This window comes from Pinus tabuliformis, chromosome 3_2 (assembly GCF_031772625.1).
Source record: "Pinus tabuliformis cultivar Carrire ecotype Pingquan chromosome 3_2, CPIR1, whole genome shotgun sequence".
Lineage (NCBI taxonomy): Eukaryota > Viridiplantae > Streptophyta > Pinopsida > Pinales > Pinaceae > Pinus > Pinus tabuliformis.
The window spans coordinates 842,239,615-842,247,224 of record NC_142302.1 but is presented as its reverse complement, the minus strand read 5'-3'; the positions used below and the strand labels follow the sequence as shown (position 1 = coordinate 842,247,224).

The 7,610-nt window shown below is 34.3% G+C and overlaps 1 pseudogene; it reads left to right on the top strand.

The window, feature by feature from the left end:
* Nucleotides 1-697: 697 nt before the first annotated feature.
* Nucleotides 698-4,870, top strand: LOC149183289 (adenosylhomocysteinase 2-like; annotated as a pseudogene).
* The last annotated feature ends 2,740 nt before the right edge of the window (nt 4,871-7,610 follow it).

The following is a 7,610-nucleotide window of genomic DNA, read 5'->3' as shown; positions in this document are numbered from 1 at the left end:
AGAGCATTATGAAGTATATTAATATTAATACTAATCTTAATCATGCGATACCAGCTCCCTGATGTTGGATTTGATATGGCCTTGAGGGAATTTTGGTCTCATTCATGACGTTATGAGTTGCACTGCTCTTGTTAGTTTCCTTGATTCTTCGGTGTCATTGAGATCACATCATTATGCTTTTGGAATAGCTAGCTTGCATTGCATTAAATTTTAGGATTCACTAGTTTCCACTACATTAAAAAAAAATTCAATTTTCAGGGTGTTGAATGAATGTGAGTTCATAGTGGGTGTAGAAGCATCTTCATATTTAAAATCAAGGACATTTACATATATTCAATTATCTGGTTATGATGGGTTAATATTAGTTAAGGTTTTGAACGTTGATTGGACTTGTATTGAAGTTTTGAATTACTATGAATTATAGATCGAGGACCAGATTTCTCAAATCTTTTTTTCTTCAAAATTTTTCTATTTGAGATGCAGTTTGTGTTGCTTCTGATTCTATTTATTATTTTTTAGTTTGAAAACTTGTATGGATGTAGGAACTCTCTCCCAGACAGTCTTATGAGAGCCACAAATGTCATGATTGCTGGTAAGGTTGTTGTTGTTTGTGGGTTTGGAGATGTTGGCAAGGTTTGTGTTGCAGCCTTGAAAGTCGTTGGAGCGAGGGTCATTGTTACAAAGATTGATCCTATATATGCCCGACAAGCGTATGGAACGCCTTTCTGTTCCCACCCTTGAGGATGTAGTTAGCACTGTTGATATCTTTGTGACAACCACTGGCAACAAGGACATTATCATGGTAGATCACATGAGGAAAATGAAGAACAATGCCATTGTTTGTAACATCGGTCACTTTGACAACGAAATCGATATCCAAGGCCTTGAAATTTTCCCTGGTGTTAAGAATATTACCATCAAGCCTCGGACTGATAGGTGGGTATTCCCTAACACCAACAGTGGCATCATTGTTCTGTTAAAGGGATGTCTGATGATCTTGGGTTGTGCAACTGGCCACCCAAGTTTTGTCATGTCTTGCTCCTTTAGAAACCAGACAAATATTTCTAATGCCCTACAACCATTTCTTGTACATACTAGATTGCTCAGGCATACCAGTCCCTTGATTATATTGTTGCGTATGGTCCACTGCTATTTGCCATAAATCCCCATTCCCTGCACCTAGCCCCATTACATTAAAACTCATACAACATATGGTGGAGTGGGTCATGCATGTCATAGTAGTGTCCAATTTCACCAATTAATGTCATAGCCATGCTCTTTATGGTTTTTCATAAACATTTTGTTGTTTTTTAATAGATGTTTTCAGGTGGGCGTGGTGGGGATGTTGAGATCTCGTCTAGAGTTTTTGAAATGGGATCGTTCTTATATGTTGTGATTTGGATTTGGATTCTTGTCTCATTTTCTTTGTCGGTTGTTGTTTTTTAATAGATGTTTTACGTAGATGCGTGATTTTTTATATCTGATCAGGGTGCTTTGAAGTAGGATCTTGTCTAGGTGTTGTGGTTTGGATTTGTAATTTGTTCTCATTTCTTTTGAACTCACACTTTTCTGGTGGGTTTGTTGTTGTTTAGATCATGTCATGGTGTTTGAGATGTGGAATCTTCATTAGTTGTTGTGTTTTTGGTTCTAGCACTAAGTTTTGTGGTTGTTTAAAAGAAGTTAGGATCTCATCATCAAACTGTTATACAGATTTAGTATAATACATAAATTTTAGACCGTTATTTATTAGTTTCGATAGTATTATCTTATATATGTTTAGAGCATTAGGACGTATCTTAATCTTAATGCTAATATTAATCATTAGATACGAGCTTCTTAATGTTGGATCTAATATGGCCTTGGGGGAATTTTGATCTCATTCATGATGTTATAAGTTGCACTTCTCTTTTTGGTATAGTTAGCTTGCATTGCATTACATTTTAGGATTCACTAGTTTCCACTACATTAAAAAAAATCAATTTTCAGGGTGTTGAATCAATGTGAGTTCATGGTGGGTGTAGAAGCATCTTCATATTTAAAATCAAGGAGCTTTACTTATATTCAATTATCTAGTTATGTTGGGTTAATATTAGCTAAGGTTTTGAAAGCTAATTGGACTTGTATCAAAGTTTTGAATTATTGTGAATTATAGATCTAGGGCTAGATTTCTCAGATCTTTTTTTTCTTCAAAATTTTTCTATTTGAGATGCAATTTGTGCTGATTCTGATTCTCTTTCATCTTTTTCATTTTGACAACTTGTATGGATGTAGGCACTCTCTCCTAGACGGCCTTCTGAGAGCCACATATGTCATTATTTTTGGTAAGGTTGTTGTTGTTTGTGGGTTTGGAGATGTTGGCAAGGGTTGTGTTGCAGCCTTCAAAGTCACTGGAGCTAGGGTCATTGTTACATAGATTGATCCTATATGTGCCCTGTAAGCGCTTATGAAAGGCATTCATGTTCTCACCCTTGAGGATGTAGTTAGCACTACTAATATCTTTGTGACAACCACTGGCAACAAGGATATCATCATGGTAGATCACATGAGGAAAAATTAAGAACAATGCCATTGTTTGTAACCTCTGTCACTTTGACAACGAGATTGATATGTAAGGCCTTGCAACTTTCCCTGGTGTTAATAATATTACCATCAAGCCTTAGACTGGTAGGTGAGTGTTTCCTGACACCAACAATGGCATCATTGTTCTTGTAGAGGGACGTCTGATGAACTTGGGTTGTTCAACTGACCACCCAAGTTTTGTCATGTACTGCTCCTTTACAAACCAGGTAAATATTTCTAATTCCCTGCAACCATTGCTTGTACATACTAGATTTCTCAGGCAACCAATCCTTTGATTATATTGTTGCGTATGATCCATTGCTATTTGCCAGAAATACCCATTCCCTGTACCTAGCCTCGTTACATTAAAACTCATGCAATATATGGTGGTGTGGGTCATTCATGTCATAGCAGTGTCCAATTTCACCAATTAATGTCATGGCCATGCTCTCTATGCTTTTCATAAACATTCTGTTGTTTTTTTAATAGATGTTTTCAGGTGGGCATGGTGGGATGTTGAGATCTCATCTAGAGTTTTTGAAATGGGATCTTTCTTATATGTTGTGATTTGGATTTGGATTCTTTCCTCATTTCTTTGTCGCTTGCTATTTTTTAATAGATGTTTTCAGGTAGATGCGTGATTTTTGAGATCTTGTTAGTGTGCTTTGAAGTAGGATCTTTTCTAGGTGTTGTGGTTTGGATTTGAAATTTGTTCTCATTTCCTTTGAACTCACACTTTTCTGGTGGGTTTGTTGTTGTTTAAATCTTGTCAGGGTGTTTGAGATGTGGAATCTTGATTAGTTGTTGTGTTTTTGGTTCTAGCAAATGAGTTTTGTGGTTGTTTGAAAGTAGTTAGCATCTCATCATCAAACTGTTATACAAATTTATAGTATAATATGGTCAATTTCAGACCGCTATTTATTAGTTTCTACAATTTTATCTTATATCTATTTAGAGCATTAGGAAGTATTTTAATCTTAATGCTAATCTTAATCATGCGATACCAGCTTCCTGATGTTGGATCTGATATGGCTTTGGGGGAATTTTCGTCTCATTCATGATGTTATGAGTTGCACTGCTCTTGTTAGTTGCCTTGATTCTTCGGTGTCATTGAGATCACATCATGATGCTTTTTGTATAGTCAGCTTTCATTGCATTACATTTTATGATTCACTAATTTCCACTACATTAAATAAGAAAAATCAATTTTCAAAAAGTGTTGAATCAATGTGAGTTCATGGTGGGTGTAGAGGCATCTTCATATTTAAAATCAAGCACTTTCACATATATTCAATTATTTGGTTATGATGGGTTAATGTTAGCTAAGGTTTTGAAAGCTAATTGGACTTGTATCGAAGTTTTGAATTATTGTGAATTATAGATCGAGGGCCAGATTTCTCAGATCCTTTTTTTCTTCAAAAATTTTCTATTTGAGATGCAATTTGTGTTGATTCTGATTCGCTTTCTTCTTTTGCAGTTTGACAACTTGTGTGGATTTAGGCACTCTCTCTCAGACTGTCTTATGAGAGCCACAAATGTCATGATTTCTTGTAAGGTTGTTGTTGTTTGGGGGTTTGGAGATGTTGGCAAGGGTTGTGTTGTAGCCTTCAAAGTCGCTGGAGATAGGGTCATTGTTACAAAGATTGATCCTATATGTGCCCTGCAAGTGCTTATGGAAGGCCTTCCTGTTCTCACCCTTGAGGATGTAGTTAGCACTATTGATATCTTGTGACAACTACTAGCAACAAGGACACCATCATGGTAGATCACATGATGAAAATGAAGAACAATGCCATTGTTTGTAACATCGGTCACCTTGACAATGAGATTGATATGTAAGGCCTTCAAACTTTCCCTAGTGTTAAGAAGATTACCATCAAGTGTCAGACTGATAGGTGGGTGTTCCCTGACACCAACAATGGCATCATTGTTCTTGTAGAGGGACATCTGATGAACTTGGGTTGTGCAAATGATCACCCAAGTTTTGTCATGTCTTGCTCCTTTACAAACCAGGTAAATATTTCTAATTCCTTGCAACCATTGCTTTTACATACTAGATTGCTCAGGCATATCAATCCCTTGAATATATTGTTGCATATGATCCATTGCTACATAGGTGGATGTTCCATAGATGGTGCATAATCTCTACTTTTTGCTACAGGTCATTGCTCAGTTAGAGCTTTGGAATGAGAAGAAATCAGGGAAGTATGAGAAGAAGGTCTATGTGCTACCTAAGCATCTAGATGAGAAGGTGGTTGCTCTGCACTTGCCCAAGTTGGGTGCCAAGCTAACCAAGCTTTCTCTTGATTAGGCTAAGTATATCAATGTGCCTATTGAGGGACCTTACAAGCCTGCTCACTGTCGATACTGAAAATATATGACATTTGGGATGGCTTGTTGGACAAGTAGCAAATGTCCTCATTGTTTCCAAATAAAAGAAGTTGTAGCATTTATTTTTGGCAGCTCCATTATTTTAAGGGACTTTACAAGCCTCCTAACTACATACTGAAGAGATGACATTTTGGGTGAGACTTGCTCAGTCAGTATCAAGTAGCAATGCTCCTCGACATATAAAGATCTGGCCTCTCTTTGTCGGCATCTCCATTGTTTGGTTAGAATTATAATAAAAAAAATTCATAACACTTCACGTAATTCTTTGAAGTGTGCTAGCTCAATGGAAGAGCACTCGCATTACAAGCAGGAGGTTGGTGGTTCGATTCCACTGTGCACTAACATGAATTAATCAACGATTTTGTAGTTTATTTTTAATTAAATGTTTTTTATACCAATTTATTTCAATGGTGAGATATCTCTGGATTCATTGTTTTATATTGTCTCTAGAGAGACAAAAGTGATCTTCAAATAAAAAAATTATTGTCTCTAGAGAGACAATAGCTAGTATTAAATACATATTGTCTCTAATCCGAGTGTTGTCTCTAGAGAGACAAAAATGAAATTGTCTCAATAGAGATAAAAATGAAATTGTCTCCTAAGAGACAATAATGTTTGTGTTACATATTGTCTTTATAGAGAATTTTTTAAGACAATAATCTTTAAGACAATATTTTCTAAGACAATAATCTTTAAGACAATAATTTTTGAGACACCTTAAAGACAATATTTAAGACAATACACAAGTTTTTTTTGTCTCAAGTTAAGACAATTTATCCAAAAATTGTCTTAAATATTGTCTTAAAACCCACCTTTATGTAGTAGTGTTTAGATCAACATTGATGGTTTAGTGGCTCATGGGGTTGCCACTAGATGTGCTATACATAAAAATATGGTAGAGATGTTGTATGTAAGGGTAGATCTCACATAAAAATGTCTACATGTAAACGTAAACATAAATATAAACAACCATGGTAAATAAATAAAACCTCTTTTTATATGTACTCCAAAAATATGATAAATAAATAAAAATATAAATAAACTATAGGTATTGTAAAAAAATATAAATATAAAGAAACTAGAGGTATCATAAATAAATAAAATCTCTTTTTATATTTAGTCGAGAAACCTCTTTCCATTATTATAAAAGAGGTATAATAAATTAATACAAATATAAATAAATGAGAGGTATGGTAAATAAATAAAACATTTTTTATATTTACTCCATAACTCACCTTATATTTAAGTACACTAAAAAAAGAGGTTTTATTTAGGTGAAGTGCATGGCCCAAATATCATGGGCCAAATTATTATTAATACCATGCAAAAAACATTATTAACTCTAATACTAGTATTAATAAAAATAAAGATGGAACATGGTATTGACCCATGGTATTGAGAAACAATGGTATTGACCAATGGTATTCACGTGGAATGTAGCCTATTTAAAGGGGGGAATTAAACGAAAATATATCCATCTTTACTCTAGACCTACTTAGCCCGAGAGAGATCAAATATCGTGATATGGAAACTAGAATAGAGTAAAAAAGATTTGATCCCGTTGCACCCTTAGTAGATCAAGAGTAAAGATGGATGTTGTAATTTAATGTTACTTAAACATTTTAACTCGATTAAAAAAAATCAATTATTAATTTTTATAAATTACTACTAATAGTTTTTAAGCTCGGATTATGATAACTCATGGTATTGACCCATGGTAATACTATGGTATTCATGTGAGTGTAGACTATTTACAAGGAGAAATTCTATTAGCTTAGATCCATCTTAACTGCGGATCTACCAAGTGCTGAGAGTGAAATAGACTTGATCCCTGTAAGAGCTTGGTAGATGTGGAGTTAAGATGGATATAGGTTGGTGTTTATGATAATGAAGATATTAAATAGACTTAGGTAATTGTATTGTAAAAAACATCTTGAGGACAGTGAAACCTTATCACTCTTTCCGCGACACATTCGCAACTGTTGGATATAGATTTACATATTACTCTTGCAAACAATTTTTCAAACGTTTCTAAATATGATATGTTCATGAAATAGTTATAAGGTCGTGGAGATTTTCCTATTACTCTTGCAAACCATTTTTCAAATGTTTCTAAATATGATATGTTCATGAAATAGTTATAAGGTCGTGGAGATCATAGCTCCTCTGATTTCCCATGAGCCATTGGATATAGATTTTCTTGTTACTCTTGCAAACCATTTTTCAAACATTTCTAAATATGATATGTTCATGAAATAGTTATATGGTACTGATGTTGGATTAGTTGTTTGAAAAATATGTTGGTTTGTACCACATTTCATCTTCTCTCGTATTCTTAGTTAAAGAATGCAAGATGTATGATGGTAGTGAATTATGCTAATAAGCAATTTAGATTGGGAGAGATGTACTTAAATTTTATTATTTAATTGAATATTTCCAATTAAAAATTATAATAAATCTACATTTAGATATTGATTGGAAAACTTCTCACTATGGATATTGTAGCTTCATGACCCGGATTATCCACAGTTTCTTGTTCATTCTGCCAACGTTTCAAACCCCAAAGGGGGTCCATCATGAGGACAAAACAGAAAGAAAATGAATGAGAAATTATTATTGAGAGAAGAGAGCAAGCGACCTGGATATAAATAAACTAAGAA